The sequence below is a fragment of the Anguilla anguilla genome, chromosome 12 (genome assembly GCF_013347855.1).
Source record: "Anguilla anguilla isolate fAngAng1 chromosome 12, fAngAng1.pri, whole genome shotgun sequence".
Classification (NCBI taxonomy): Eukaryota; Metazoa; Chordata; class Actinopteri; order Anguilliformes; family Anguillidae; genus Anguilla; species Anguilla anguilla.
Genome location: NC_049212.1, coordinates 15,763,199 through 15,780,059, shown reverse-complemented (window position 1 = coordinate 15,780,059; position 16,861 = coordinate 15,763,199). Strand labels below are relative to the sequence as shown.

The 16,861-nt window shown below is 43.6% G+C and overlaps 1 protein-coding gene across 2 annotated transcripts in view; it reads right to left on the bottom strand.

The window, feature by feature from the left end:
* grik4 (glutamate receptor, ionotropic, kainate 4) overlaps positions 1-16,861 on the bottom strand; it is a 201,066-nt gene that overhangs the window by 171,737 nt on the left and 12,468 nt on the right. The window contains exon 2 of one of the 2 annotated variants that reach the window (XM_035385732.1): positions 11,609-11,716. The exons of the other annotated variant lie outside the window; for it this stretch is intronic. The gene's annotated coding sequence lies outside the window, so the exon portion shown is untranslated. The remainder of the gene's footprint in view (positions 1-11,608; positions 11,717-16,861) is intronic. 2 annotated transcript variants of the gene reach the window in all.

Here is a 16,861-nt window from a genome sequence, read left to right as displayed (position 1 = left end):
GATCCACATGCCACCGTGAAGAACGTTGGGCCATCAGATAGGGCCATCACTGGAACTGAAGGTTAAGGGTCAAGGTGGAATGTCCAATATGACTTTTGGTATCTTTGGAGACCCCACCAAAGCAAAAAAAAAAAAAAAAAAAAGCCACAAGATAAACAAAAACTGTCAGCAGCTGTTAGCAAGCTCCCCATTTTTGAGTCAGTTATGCAATATGAAAGTCATTGTTAAGAAAAATGAAATTCCCAGAGCACAAATTAGATTTTTTTGATCCTTTAACCACCACTTAACCAGCGCATCCATTGTACTACACCATAGCAACCATACACCATTCCTACACTACTACACAGCACTTACGCCAACACCAGTAGGACACAGTGTGGGTGTTAGTGTTGACACCCAGTGTCTGTGTCTCCCAGAGTCTCAGCTTCAGTCTCTCCATAATTTATTTTGGTTGGCCTCTGAGGGAAGCTCTTAATAATTCATCTTTTGATAAACCAGACCTTGATAAGGATAAAAAAGAACAATTCAATGCAATAATTATCATAACAGAGAACTCACAAAAGGAACCGAAGAATAGAACCGAGGTCTGCCTGCCACTTCACTAATTCAGCATTGTTAATGATATTAATTCATATATTTACGGCCATTGTACAGCATTTGTGTTGTTCTGTTCTGCAATGAAAGTCCATCTATTCTTTGCAAGTACTCTCAAACTGTAAAGCTCTGGGGAAAATGCCCTTATTTGGTTTAAGTTTAAGGAAGAACAAAAACAAACCAGTTTAAAGGAACATCTGCACCAGCAGAAGCATCATCTATAAACAGCTATTTCTGCTGCTTCACGGAGGGGTACTTGCTAAAGGGGGGACTGTGACTACTAAACTGACAGGCCACAGCTTAATAATTAAATAAAATCATAACACACACGTAATAATAATTCTCATTCAAATCTGAATGTGCTAAAAGAGATCTTGATCAGAGATCATTTCTGTGTAACAAAATGCACTAAGTGTAGCAATCCAAACTCACACAGGAGCTGCTGGAACACATAAATAAGATGAATGGATGAATGAATGAATGCATGCATGAATGAGTGGATGAATGAATGAACAAAGAAACCACTGGGGATGAGATGCACAAGCGCCTGTGCGTTTGATCGCAACGACAGCTCCTGCATCTGAAGCACGCTCCCACGGGGCCCCTCTCCCCCCCTCCACCACGCGTGTCACTCAAAGACACGCCATAATCACGTGTGCGTGTGTGTGTGTGTACGCACGCGTGTGGCACATCTCCTAGAAACAGCCTTGCCTCATTGTTCCACTCCGTGATCCAAGATACGAGCACAGCCACGCAATAATCCCGCCATATTGCTGCCTTTCAGAGCCCTCCTTTCTCACCGAGCGACGCTCCGGCAGAAACGCCGCGTCCAGCTAATTCTCTATGTCCCGCAAATGTTCTGTCCGTGGATAAACTCCACCAGGCAAATTTCAATCAGCAGAAGAATTTTCTGCTCAAGCTCGTTGTAAAGTGGATCACAAGAAGTGTTTAACAGAACCCCCCGCTGGAGATAATGGGGAAAGCCGGATCATAAAAATCAGGCTCCAGTACCAACAATTCATAAACTAAAAGGTTTGTCCTTTTATGGTGTGAAATATCCATGCAATTGTTACACGCATCCTTTCAGGAGGTACAAAGTGAATAACACAGATAGGAAATCTCTCTGGGCATTCTTCAAAGCAATACACGTTGTGCGACACTTCTCTGTCGTGCTGTGTGTTTGAATGGGCTCTTGTGATAGGCTAGTTCCACTCAGACCTCTGCTTTATACATCTCATGAGCCAATGTTGGAGATACAAAGAGAATACACAACAGCCTTGGACAAGAATCAAGAATGAGGGCATATTCTGAGAGCTTAGTGGGAAGAAAATTAGAATAACTTTGCCACATTTTTAAGATCAACATATTCAACAGAGCCCAATGAAAACTTGATGTCTGAATCAATATATTGAAAGAGACTATAGAAGTCATGTTAAAACTTGAAATATATGCCTAAAGCAATCCCACTTCATATAACATGACCCTAACACCTGTGTAATTACACTGTTACTACATGGGTAGGTACTGTGTATGTACTATGTTCCTAGTTATTTCCTACCATGCAACAGGTGAAGTAGCATATTGAAATCACACAACATAACCAGGGTTTTATATTTTACATTAAGCAGGTAGTTCTACAGTATTCAGTATGTACTTTAATGCAAAAGTCTCACATACAGCTGATTTACATTACATTTACATTACAGGCATTTGGCAGACGCTCTTATCCAGAGCGACGTACAACAAAGTGTATAACCATAACCAGGAACAAGTATGACGAAACCCCTAGAGAGAAGTACCGGTCCAAGTACAGGGAACAACCGCATAGTTCAACTTGGACCCTGGTGGTTAAACTGATTAACACTAACAACGAGAACGGCAACAACGCAATCTATGGAAAAATAAAAATAAATAAAAATACAAGTAGTCGTTAAGACTGGCGCATCAACTAAGTCACCTATTAAACAGCTGCCTAGTTACACCCCTAAGTTTAGTCATTTACAGGGGGGGAAAGGAGGGATGGGGAGAGGTGCAGCCTGAAGAGGTGGGTCTTCAGTCGTCGTTTGAAATTGTTCACAGTCTCAGCTGTTCTGACCTCCACAGGGAGGTCATTCCACCATCGTGGGGCCAGAACAGACAGGAGACGTGTTCTGGAAGTGCAGGTGCGAAGAGGGGGAGGTGCTAGGCGTCCTGAGGTAGCTTCCCAAGTCTCTCTCAGGCATCTAGGCACCCCACAGCTTCTATATAAATTAATTATTCGGCTGTAATGCGGATTAATCAAGTTTGGTGATGTGACTCCACCCAAAAATGTGTCACAGAGAGTGTGCTGTGACTGGCTGTGACAACTCAGCAGATTGAAAGCCACTGTGCCAACCAATTACAAGTAGAGAATAGACTTACCCATGTCCAGTTATCATGCACATACAGTATGGCCACAGTTTTGTCATTATATACATATCCACAATAGAGTTATTGCCATCACATGTCCACAATGCTATTAGCTATTATCCAGTACATTTGTCCATAGGTAGAGATATCATAAACTATGTACATAATGCAGTTTTCATGTGTACATCCACAGGCTGAGAGATATTTTATGAAAGTATTCCACAGAAGAAAGGGATGTATAACTGAATAACTTCAGTGGCCTTAATTAATGCTTCACTCGTTGTGAAGCTGATGTGTGTGACAAGTTCAACCTTGGTTTATTACATCCCTTAAGCGGTACTTTTAAGTACAATACCTTTTATTTCTTCAGATGGTGGCCTTAACCGACAAGCGGTATTGCTCTTTTTAACCAACACAATGTTTGTTTTCATTAAAAGGCACATTGTTGTGTTTCCATTCATTGACAATCTGCACTGTTTTAATTAACCGGCACACCGGTGCTGTTTTTAACAGGCAAACTGCCGTTCATCAGCTGGAGAAATACAATCAATGGGCCGCACTGCTGGACAGCCAGGTGTGGGGTTCAGCACTGCTGGACAGCCAGGTGTGGGGTTCAGCACTGCTGGACAGCCAGGTGTGGGGTTCAGCACTGCTGGACAGCCAGGTGTGGGGTTCAGCACTGCTGGACAGCCAGGTGTGGGGTTCAGCACTGCTGGACAGCCAGGTGTGGGGTTCAGCACTGCTGGACAGCCAGGTGTGGGGTTCAGCACTGCTGGACGGCCAGGTGTGGGGTTCAGCACTGCTGGACAGCCAGGTGTGGGGTTCAGCACTGCTGGACAGCCAGGTGTGGGGTTCAGCACTGCTGGACAGCCAGGTGTGGGGTTTAGCACTGCTGGACAGCCAGGTGTGGGGTTCAGCACTGCTGGACAGCCAGGTGTGGGGTTCAGCACTGCTGGACAGTCAGGTGTGGGGTTCAGCACTGAAGGCAGGACTGGATTCGGGCTCTGATCAGAGCTCCTGCTCATCCCTCGGTGACAGAGGAAACACATCAAGGGCACATTTTCCAGGAACAAAGAGTCACGAAACCGTACGCCCACCGGATTAATTCATGGAGCAATGAATTAATCATGTCTGCCTAAATAGCATCCAGTTTAAATTACCTCTCAGCCGTACTCAACCTAAATCTGAATTGTACATGCTAATTGAATCAAACTCCGTCCTTTCTCAGGTTAGCGTTTGTTCTCCGGCGATACCGCCCGAGCACGGTCCCGTCGTGCTTCCCTTCACACTAGTCTGCCTCCGCCAGTGCCACACAGCCCGAGAAATGGTTCTTGTTAGTTCTTTGGCATCAGCTGCAATGACACTTTCATAAACAGACCAGCAAACTGCACCCAGACCAGCGCTGGCAGCGTAAAGGAGAGAGACTCACAGCCCACGGTTACTGGCAGCCTCCTCTCGCAGAGCGCACACCGATCTGCACACTGATTCAAGCTCCATCTACAACCACTATGGCTCCTTATTTCAGGATGCAAAAAGACGCACTTGCTCGGTATCAAGCGTGGTATTTTGGAGTGAACAAGCGCATGAACAAGAACTGAGACCCCAACCCGATCTCCTCACATCTCTGCACCACAGCTCCACACACCACACCACAGCTCCACACACTAACTGCGATCCTTTTCTCAGCCACAGCAGAAGCGAGAGAAATGCATACCAAATCAAAGGGTTGCATCTTTTAATGCAGTAATGTGTGCCATAAACAAACAAACAACTAAATAAATAAATAAGCATGAAATCGACCTCTCAGCAATCTTGAGTTAGTTTGTTTTAACGGGTTTGAGATGTAGGCAATTTCTACAAGCTTTGGAAACAGCAACAGCCCACACGTTCAAAACCAAAGCACAAATAAAATTCAGTTCTCGGAGGTGATATCATTGAAATTATTCTGCACATCCATTTGTGCACATACATAAAGGCTGTTTCATGGGGTTATTCATGAGAATTCTGCCACGGTTGCTTTCACAGCAGCAGGCCGAGAGGCTGAGACACTGCAGCTTGTTTGATGGTGAAGAGACCATTTCTCTCTCCAACCCAGCAGCCTGGTGGTGATATTCACCACACAGCTGCGGAAGCCAGTGGACTGAACGTAATCCTGCTCAGTTTGCATGGCGCCACTCAGGAGCAGAGTGGCGTTACAGGTCTCAGTGTGTCTGTGATCTGACATTTCAGTAATATCGCCCTGTGACTTTCCCTGTCAAGCACCACCTGTATGCTGGTTGACATCGCACTGCAAATCTGACCATGTAGTAATCAGGCTCGTATCTGAGTTGTCTGTAATTATCCTACAGGGCAGTTTACTGGTAGCTCTGCTATTTGGTGAGTCAATGTGTGTCATAATCCAAGCCACTGAATGTCAAACAAACTGGGGAGGGTGGAGGGAGGGGGGTGGGGGGAGGGCAGGATGTACAGCTTCCATTAAATGCAAGAACAACATTGAAAAGATATCTAATTACAGTTATGAGCTTATCCGATGGAACCAACCATGAATCCTAAACACGTCCTGCTGGGTGATTGAAATTCAGAGCTAGAACTGGAGAGATGGGAAACAGGGGAATGAATGACAACGGAGGTAAAGGGGGGGGGGGTTCATGGGGGAGAACAGAACGCAGATCTTGGGGAAGGGTTGCAGGGTGAAGAGAGAAGGGCATCACCCTCGAAAAAAAACCCCTGAGCGTGCGCACACCCTCAGTGGGACGGCATTCTTTACATCCTCCAGTCTCTCAAAAGGATTCAACCCAAAACAAATCCTCCCACCTCATCTCTCCCCTCAATCCACCGGGGGGTCCTCCTCGCTCGCATGAGGAAGCGCTCATCACAATTCCGGCCTCGTGGGCAGGACGCGGGTGCATTAGCCGTTCAGGGTCCACTGCTGCGCTCTCTGGATCCACCGTCAATTCAATCAATGAGTCACGGGGAGGGGGGGCCGACATTCCCCCGCCTCACTGACATCTCTCGCTGGGATGCCATTACAACATTACGGCATTTTCCCACTCAGGCTAAGGAGAGCTAACTGAGCCGTGATGTCGGCAGTCTGTGGGTTTGGGAAATTACCCCCCTTTCCCTCTGGGCAACCACATCATTTAACCAGCACAAAACGTATCTGCAATAAGGGATGAGCCTCTACGCCAAGGACACAGCCATTTCCTCTTAATTACCAAGTGGCTGAAGCAAGTTCCACTGAATTGTACAGAGAACGAATTAATACAGAGCACGAGATTAGCTCTGAGCACAACTAAATGTCATCATGCATCATTGCAAACCGCTCTATTGGAACACGGGAATTCAGCGACAAACTTCACTTGAGAATATAAAACTGCAGCCAGTGCTGGTTATACGCTAATGCAAAACATGCCATCAATACATATCAAACCTATCATTGTTAACTCAAACAAAAAAGAAAACGAGGAGTGAAAAAACAAACTATAATAACGATACTGTAAAGCAGGTCCAGTTCCGACCCCTATTGGCTAGCATTAACTAGCAAACTGAAAGAAAATGTGTAAATCCTGTTTGGTATAAAGCATTAACTGACAAATTCAAATGCAAAGTTGTATGCAGTGGGGTATGTCGCATGTAATTCAAAGTGAAAAATCCCATAAAATTGAAAATGCACTTGAGAAGTAAGCACATTCAGGGTGTACGTTCTTTAAATAAACATTGCACACAAACAGTCATTTTTACCAAGACTTCCTCACCTCATTGACCCTACATAAAATGCCTAAAACCAACATAAAAATCAAATGCCTTCAAGGACTGGAGAATCTAAAAGTAAACTCAAACTAACAAACACTAATAGTCAATAGTAACTAAGCTGAATTATAAAGTGGAATTGACCACTAAAATAGAAATAAAAAAATCAGAAGCATAAAACATATGTTAACATTGATACAGACACACCAGAAGAGGTGCAAGCAGCTCATTACGTGATGAATACTGAAACCAAGATCATTAGCATTTATAAAAAAAATACCATCTGGTTCTTCCAAATAAAATATGGCTTTTCCCCTTGTTTTTGTTTCTGTGTTGTGCATCACATGTCATTCAGATCCATTCCATCAGCAAGGGCCTTCATTGGTAGATACATATGGACTCACAGAATGTGACATATGACTTAAGGTCTGAGAAGATTAAAGCACTTTAATTCACAGCGCTGTTGGCGTGCTGTATCTAAGGGGTGAACCATGAATCGCTTCTCAGCGATACGGTAATGCTTCCTCTGACAGCAGCCATCTACATTTACCATAATAACACTGGTACTACACAACTGGTCACATTAAACAAGAGGGGCTGCGCCAAGGGTGTCACACTCCTGTCCTGGAAGGCCACAGTGTCCGCTGGTTACCGGGGTGTTTCAGCACAAGTGATTAAATTAAGTCACTGGCTGGCTAAAGAGTCCACAGACCTTGTTCCCAAGGCCTTAAACGGCTGCTGATTGAGAGGAAACCTGCAGGCCCTGTGGCCCTCCGGCGCTGCAATTTGACACCCCTGGCCGACACAGAGCAGAGTGGGTTTTGTACGACTATGATAATGATGGATGGCTCTCATCTGGGGCTGACGTGCCAGTAATTTCAGCACTGAAACACCATCAGATGTGCTGTAATGAGATATTCATTAACCCTCTTTCATTTCTCCCTTTCGTTGAGATTCATGCAGATTGTCAGAATGCGTTTCCAGTCACAACTGCAGAGTAAGGGCTGCACTGGTGGCCAACCTGAGTGCAAAAGATCACCATGTCACCAATCCCCCCCCCCCCCCCCCCCCATGCCGCCTTAATACAGTTGTTATATGGTATAGCTGGGTCATAGCCAGGCCATATAGTAGAAGCAGCAAACTCTGGAGTGTGATGGATTTATCAGAGACAAGCCTGCGGTCCCTAGCTGGTCCTTGGATCATTACCATCTACAAACCTTTGACACCCAAATTTTGCTCCCCAACAACCCTTATCCAACTCCCCATCTGGAACCAAAAGGGACTATACTTGTACTAAATACCAAGCAAAGTGATCTGATGAATGAACAACTCTGAAATAACTTCTGCTATCTACTTCATTACTCCATCAAGGGTGTAGATTACGAGGGAGATACAACCCCCCCAATATTATAAAACAGGCCATATAAACCCCCCCCCCCCCCCCCCCCCCACTAATATAGCATGATGATGAGAAACATAATTTCATATAATAAAGATGGGGATTTTGTGTGGTCATTAGGATATACTGATTAGTGTCTGTCATGGAAATCATACACAGATGCCGCAGATTACGTGACTTCCCCCATTTCTGTGATTTCCTCTGTTTTTAAATGGTAAATGGACTGCATTTATATAGCGCTTTTATCCAAAGTGCTTTACAATTGATGCCTCTCATTTTCCAGAGCAGTTAGGGGTTAGGCGTCTTGCTCAAGGACACTTCGACACACCCAGGGCGGGGTTTGAACCGGCAACCCTCCGACTGCCAGACAATCGGTCTTACCTCCTGAGCTATGTCGCCCCGAGACATAGCTCATGACATTTCGGCAGTTTTGGATGTTAACTGTCAACCTTAATGTAGCCTACAGTGTTACATGTGTGGCCCTATGCATTTTACCAATAGCCTATTGCTAATGCTGGGAGAAACAAAGTATTGCATTCTCGTCCTTGTCAGTTGTTGCAATCAGATGTTTGATGGCCCCTATCAACAGTGTTGATGCCCAGTGCTCCTTCCCCTGTTATGGTCACAACAGTGACAACAGGCACTCAAAGACTCAACATTCACAAAGTACAACATGTTTCACCAAAAAGACCTTTAAAGAAACAAAAACAGGACACACTGTAACCGTATTTTATCTTGGTAATGTAATTTCAGCATGCTCTATTTTTAACAACATTCAGTTAAATTAAAGGCATGAAAGTGTGCTCTTTCCGTGATGGACCAAAGTAAGCGAGTAAATGCAGCAGCCTATCACTGGATTTCACTCGTAGGCTGTTCCTAGCAGCCGAGAACTACCCACTGATTTTTTTACACTTCAAGCACTTGCTACTGTTGCCGCAGCTGTGCACGTTATTTCACTCATTTCTTACTGCTGTGAATGAGATCTATTATTTAATGAAATGAATTTCAGTGATTTTTACTCAGCTTTGTTGATCAGTAACTGCAGTTGTTCTTCTCCCTCCCTGCAGTTCTCGATCTATTCATTTCAACCTCCGCCCCCCACCCCATATTGAAGCTAACATTATGCCCTTGAGTTCTATTATAATAAAAAAAAAATCAATCAACTATAAATTGAGCCTGAAATTATAAAATATTAAGAGGTTTTTTTTTGTGTTCTTTTTAGTGGACATTTTAGTTTTGTTGCCCTTTGTAATACCTAATGGACCCTGTTATACTGTGACTCAGTTGCTCATGGAATTTTTAATTCCTGATGGAGTCCCCTGGTGTTACAAACTTTGTGACCAGACTCACACCTTACACAGTGCTGAGCATGGGTTAAGCTTTCCTGGCCAGAAGCGTTAAGTATCCTGGTCCTTATGAACGCAGGGTGACCACAGGACCCGAGCCCCCTTCTGCTGATCTCCTTCACTGACACCATCGCCAGATGAGCTAGGACATAAATCCCAGACTGGGGCTCCATGGACTAATTAAGAACCTTTGCTATTATAAAAATGTACAGGATTTATGCTCAGTACTTTTAGCACGACTGTATATCCCAACATTCAGCATTTTTTTTACTGCTCCTACTAATCCCTGGGGGTCTCTTCCCACAATTCCCTGCTCAGATATGATCCCTCCAAATGTTACTCATATTTTCTACCCTCAATTAAAATCTACTGATACTTCACTTTAATAACTTTTTTTCAAATTCTTTTAAAAAATTGATATTAAAAGTTTTTTTTTTAAAATCTAACCTCAGATAAAGTCAAATGCAGACTCTTCACTTGCAAATCTGACTCTCTCTGCCCACTTATTACTAATTGCACACCACAGACTCCCCCCTTACCTGGCTAATTACCACTCTGACAGTCTTTCATCATCATTCAAAAACCAGAAAACAGGCTCATAGTCTTCCAAAAGAAGATAAGACAAAATTTGCATAATTAATTGGGGAACTGACAAATTGATCACAGTAAATTACATCTGAATAGAACCGCACTCCAGAGGCATTACATTCAAACACATAATTTTGCTCAATAGTTTAAATTATCTGCATTATCCTGCTGAGTAACTGCAGTGACAAATCGCTACTTCGCTAATTAGCTACTCCACACTAAAGCACCCAGAACTCACCTTTCCATCCTCTGCTCTGGCTGCCTTATACTTCACAGATCAGGAGAACATTCAACCTCGAAGTGCAGTAACCATGGAGCACAGTTGTGGGAAGGAAACATTGATTTTACACGGGAAGGCTTAAAAAAGCACACACATTTATGTGTGTGCATATTCATAAGTATTGATCTACCTCAGGATTTAAGCCAGTCCTTACATCCAAACACAGGACCCTTGGGCAGTGCTGACAGCACAAGCTCCAACACAGAGAGGGATGTCCAAGCTGCTTCTCAGTAGAAAAACAGGCAGTGCCCTTTAGTCTTTGACTTGCAAATTCAAACCTTGATGATTAACCCAGCGTAGTGGCAGCACTCATCAAGCTTGGTGCCACCGGAGAAAGGGCATATTTACATTGACCAGGGTTCCTTGAGTTATCAGTGCCAATGTGCCCCCTAGCTTTTTCACCAAGCACTAACAAATTATCAGTTGTGGTAAGATCTGCAGTCACTGCAGTTATGTTGTGCTGTGTGGCAAGTGAGCTGTAAAATATTCACTGCATCATGCTCAGCTGCAGTGTTCACTGGGTGGGTGATATAAGGCTCCTCTGGGTGGGTGATGTAAGGCTCCTCTGGTGGGTGATGTAAAGCTCCTCTGGGTGGGTGATGTAAAGCTCCTCTGGGTGGGTTATGTAAAGCTCCCCTGGATGGGTGATGTAAAGCTCCTCTGGGTGGGTGATGTAAAGCTCCATTGGGTGGGTGATGTAAAGCTCCCCTGGATGGGTGATGTAAAGCTCCCTTAGGTGGGTGATGTAAAGCACCCCTGGGTGGGTGTTGTAAAGCTCCTGTAGGTGGGTAATGTAAAGCACCCCTGGGTAGGTGATGTAAAGCACCCCTAAGTGGTTGAGATAAAGCTCATCTGGGTGGGTGGGGTAAAGCTCCTTGGATTAAAGCTGAAAAGACGAGAATCCTTTTCTCCTCATTGGTTTAACATTCCATTGACATTCTCCCACAATAGAGGGTTCATGTGTCCACAAACGATTCCATCAGAGCTGTTAGAAATGCATTATGTCACACAAAAAACACTCACATCTGAAGTAGAATAACACATGAAAGAGGATCACAGGAGGCTTTGTGTAAGGCTCAATATAAGTAAAAGCTTTCGTAACCGCAACTGCCAGACAACGGTAACGTCCCAGGTGCTGAAGATGGCGGTATCATGGTCTGCCAGGCACACACTTCACTGAGGAGCTCTTTTCTCTCTGCTCTAGAGCCTTCCCATTCTCTCTCTCTCCTTCCTGTTCTGCTGCTCTTTCTCTTCCTTGATTACCTGCTCTTGTTGCTTTAATGTGTGCTCTGTGAAGCTTCAGCTCAGTGTTTAAATTCCCTCTGCTTCACATTCCTTTCAGCCAAGCGACTGCATCTCACAGGAGCGCTTCTGAAAAACAAAAAATGCAACTACTATATTTCAGAGTCTGTACATACGTTCATTTTATAGTACTTAAGCACAATTATACATTAGATAATATCATATATAAGAAATATTTTATTTATTTTGCCAGTACTTTTTCCCTTGAGCACAGTGATCTCAGCTTGTGCCACAGCAAATAGTTCCAACATACACACGTTGCTGTACAAATGTCTTTGGAGTTACCTTAAGTGCATTTCCTCTCTTCTCTCTCACAAACTTGTACCAGCCATTATACAGCTGGCACGTAATTAGAAACCTCAGTAAATATCCTAAATACACTTTACTGCAGAGAAAAACGGTCTGGGCCACTCAAGAAACCTACACAAAAAATTTAAATTATATTTTTTTTAAACCTCAGAAGTGAACTATTCCTTTAAAGGAGCAAAACACATTTTGCCTTGCTGACAAAATATAACCAATCAAAAAAATAAATAAAAAATTTTCCAATCTGTGTTCCTGGCAAAGATCTCTTCTCTCAATCAGTAAGAAGCATGCTGGGAAGTTATTTATTAGCTACAGGAAGACATTGTGGTGGATGTTTTGATGAGATTCTGGCCTTGAATACAGAGCGTAACAAAGTGAGCCATATCTGCAGGAGAAGGAAGCCGATTGCATCCTAAGATCAGGGCAGAGAGGGGGACACTCTACTAGAGAGGGGTGGTGTTGGGGAAAAGGAGACACTAGACCTGGTTAATCACACACTGTGCTCTGTGATCAATATGAGATAAAGCAGCCCGTGGGCAGATAGCGATCTCACCCCTGCACAGACTGAGCCATCCAGAGGCCGGGGTGTGACTGTTTACCGCTGACCCCAGCCGCTTTCACCTTCCTATTCATTCTTCTTTTTAGACTAATTAAAATCCTAATGAATGGCAGAAGGGTTCCCAACCTGACACCAACATGTTCTTCAATGCTGAAGCGTTCTCTATACATCACTGCTCTGCCCATCTGTGCATGTGCCAATTGCCTGCAATGTACCTCTCTAGCTCCCCCAGCACCTATAATCATGACTGAAACCCAATCAGCACTGAGACTGAGTACTCTAATCAGCACTGAGACCAACAGCTCTCACCAGCAGTGAATTGGAGTAATTAAATCAGTACTAAGACTGAGTGCTCTAATGAGCAGTAAAACCGAGTGCTGTAATCAGCACTAGGACAGTGCTCTAAACAGGATGAAGACCGAACTCTACATACAATTATAACTAAGACCTAATACTCTTATTAGCACTGAGATCAAGTGTTAAAATCTAGTCTTTGACAGTGCTCCAGACTCCCAACGGACACTCCGGACCAGCTCTTAAGCAGCCTCCTGGTTCTCCGAAATCACTAAAGGCCAGTTTACAGTTACAATAAGGTCACATGACTTGGCATTAACTAATGTAGTGCTTAACTACTAACTACTAAAAAGTTCATCTGTACAGCTTTGTTAACGTATTTGTACATCATTAATTCATGTTAAAAGTGTTACCCAGTTAGGCGATGTATGATCATTGGCACTAGTGATAATCTCATTTGATGGTTGGTCACAACAACCTTTAGTGTATACTACAATTTGTCGTTGTCGCTATCAATGTTGCTCCCATCAATACTTGTGTATTGACTTTTGACCCCATCACTGGCTCAGCTGTCATGACAATATTATTATAGAATGTTCTCATCTCCCGCAATTACCTTCAGCAAAGTGTGAAGTCAACTAGACTAACCTTAAAATAAATAGAATGACAGATCACACATTTGTTAAAGTTCGATAAACGCGTTTCAATGACTGTATGGTGCCGACCAGGTAGATCACGAAGATGCCATAATGGCCCTGTTCAGACCTGTACTTTGTATCCAGATATATCCAGATTGTGTCTAGATTCAGTCGAGATGGTTGTCAGTTCACACCTGGCATCAGAATGCGTCTGCACATGCGTCTCGAGTGACCATTTGTGATCAGATCTCACTTCCCCGCTCAATATGCAAATAAACAAGCGCATCATTTCCATTTGCAAAGACCAAATGCGTTGTTGTTTTTAACCGGCGGGAGGTTAAAAACAACCGGTATATATATGTTTTTAACCGGTATATTTTCATACAGTCTATGGCAGCAATGCACTACCTGTGCCTAGTCTGCCGAAAATTAAAGAAGAAGAAGTTTGCGAAGACCTTGGCGCTCGGGCAAAATCAAAACAAAAACAGACTGGGTCTATTCCTTGGCGTGTTCCAGGTAAACCAAATCGCTCAAGATGTTTGACGCACTCGTAATATGTCTCTATGTGCTTTTCAAAATTTTCAAACGTTGTGGACAAAGCCAGCTTACGCGATTTGAGAACCAACCAAAATGATACAGTTCTATCCGCTTCTGTTTTGCTCCAGAAAACGAAGTCAGATAGGTCTATCAGCAAATATATGGCCTAGCTATGCACAGAAGTCCTCAATAATAATAGTATTTTCCAAGAAATTACGAAAAATCGGTGACAACGTTTCTTTAGGTGCAGCGTCTTTTACTGCTACCACAGAGTGAATGCGTAAGTGAATGCGATTATAAGAATATTTTCAATTACGCTGACCTATAAAACACTATTTCAAAAGAGAAATTAGACATGTTATACATTATTAGAAGGCTTATACTCTCACCTACTAAATAAATGAATTGTCAATCAAGCCAGCCGCACTAAAAAGGGCGACAACGCTGTAAACAACACGTGTGGTATTACGCACAGCTATTTTGGAAGGTACCCAGGCATCACAAATGCCTGTATATTTCACAAATGGATTGTCCAAGACAATATATAACCGCTCAGTCTCAAAAGGGACATCTCTATGCATAAAAGCAATGGTAAGGTTGTATATTTATTCAATATTTAGTCCCAGATATTGACTGTAGAATGATATGGTATCATTTTTAAAAAACTTTGTCCTGGGTCCTGCGTCCTGGGTGCGTTCACACCTGTAGTTAGAGCTGTACACTTGTGATCAGATCACCCAAGACGCATTTTAATGCCAGGTATGAACAGGGCCAAAGATGCACTCTCATCGGTTAAGTGTTTATATATTTTATGAGCAAGTGGATGGAATGTTGGTGACAATGCAGCGATATCTATCGGCCGATCATACGTCACCTAAATGTAAACTGGCCTTAAATATTCGGATTGATCATTTGACATCAGAAGGAGAACAACGACCGACTTTGGGAATTTCGGCACAGCTCTGGTATGACCAATCTGGATTTTGTGCATCATCCTTCACCACAATTTTCCTTTGAGTATTTAACAAAAAACAGTAAGATCCTTTAAAATAAGAGAATGAAGTGTGCTGGTTATTCCTGAGCATGGTGACACTGGCGAGGCCTTTACAATGCCGGAGACGGCGTGAAGCTAAGGATCAGCTCTGTCATACGCAGAAGAGTCTGGCTGCTAAAGTTCCCTTCTCTCTGCTGGCCCTATAGTCTGCTTGTTTGTCAGCCTCAGCTTCAAAGAAGGGTCATGCCTGCAAACATGAAAAGCACCAGAATGGCTTGTGAGAACGAGGGCTTCATTCACACATGGATACTTCACAGGTGGGATAGTTCTTTCAGTTACCTCCCTTTGATGAGATTGTACATGCTCGTTCAAAGGCACAACACTTCGGATTCATGTTAGCCCGAGTTATCGGTCTCATCAACAATAACTCTGAATCCATGTGGCTTCTACGGAAGTCGGCACAATTCCGCCAAAGTAATGCCAATTATAAGTCTACAGCCAAGAAAAGCTTATTCGGTTACTAAAGTATGCCATATGATGCACACATTTAGGAAACAAAAAACAGCTAACAGGATACCGGTACAAGGCTCTGTTGTGCTGTTACAAAGCCAATAAGGGCCATTAAAGGAAAAGAGCAGCAAAGAGACAGTGAGTAGAGAGACCACATCAAGGGAAAGAGACCATATGAAGAGAGAGACCACATCAAGGGAAAGAGACTATATGAAGAGAGAGACTATATCAACAGAAAGAGACCATAGGAAGACACAAGGAAAGTGCATAAAGACCATATACAGATAGACTTTTTAAAGACACAATGAGGCTATATGGAGACACAGAGACTATAAATTGATATGTAACACACAGGAAGTCAGAAGAATATCGGAGGAAGTGCACTGGTGATTACTACTGGCTCCTCTATCTGTCCCTGTGTTAGTATCCTTGCACACTCAGCAGGGAGAGTTGTGCTGGCATACAGAGATGGCATAAAACCCTTTCCTCAGTCACTCCCGGGAGGAACACACCCTCATAATTAAGCAGCAGAATCAGGTTAAACTCAGAGCTCCGCAGCAGAACACTCCAGGCGCCGCGCACCCTCACAGCATCTTTAGGGCGCTCAGGAGAACGCACTTTTGTTCTTCACACTGTGGGCTTCGTTAGCCCCAGGCTTTTTGGAGCTTTAGACCTAAGTATTTTTTATCCAGCTCTGAAAACTTTTTGATGTTGGATTTTTTTTTGAAACAGAAGTTGTTACTTGGCTGTTCGCAGCATCCTCTCACCGTCCCACACCTTCTACTCACAGGGGTCTGCCCCCCCCCCATTGTTTGGGCTAGGCCCCTTAGTTCCAGTGAAGGGAAATCTTAATGCTACAGCATACAATGATATTCTAGAGAATTGTGTGCTTCCAACTTTTGGGTAACAGTTTGGGGAAGGCCATTTCCTGTTTCAGCATGACAATGCCCCCATGCACAAAGCAAGGCCCATAATGAAATGGTTTGCTTGTGTTTGGAGGGGATGAACTTGACTGGCCTGCACAGAGCCCTGACCTCTACCCCATCCCTTCCCCCATACGACTTCCTCGCAAAATCTTGCGGTGCAAGATTTGAATGGGGTGATTTTTAACCACACTTTTTTAAAAAGATACTGTAGCCATTCAGTCGTCTGATAGCAACCTACTGAGCCAACTGGTTAGTAGGTACCTACTGCATGATTTTAATGGGGTGACTAATCGTAATCGTTCACTAAAAGGAACGATATTTGCTGTATCGGGTGGACTTGCTGTCTGTGCTCCCGCAGCATGCTTTTCAAAATAAAAGTACATGGCGAATGATTTTCTTTCGGTACAATTATTGTGGGGGGGGGCATGTCCCCCTGCCCTCCCCCTCTTC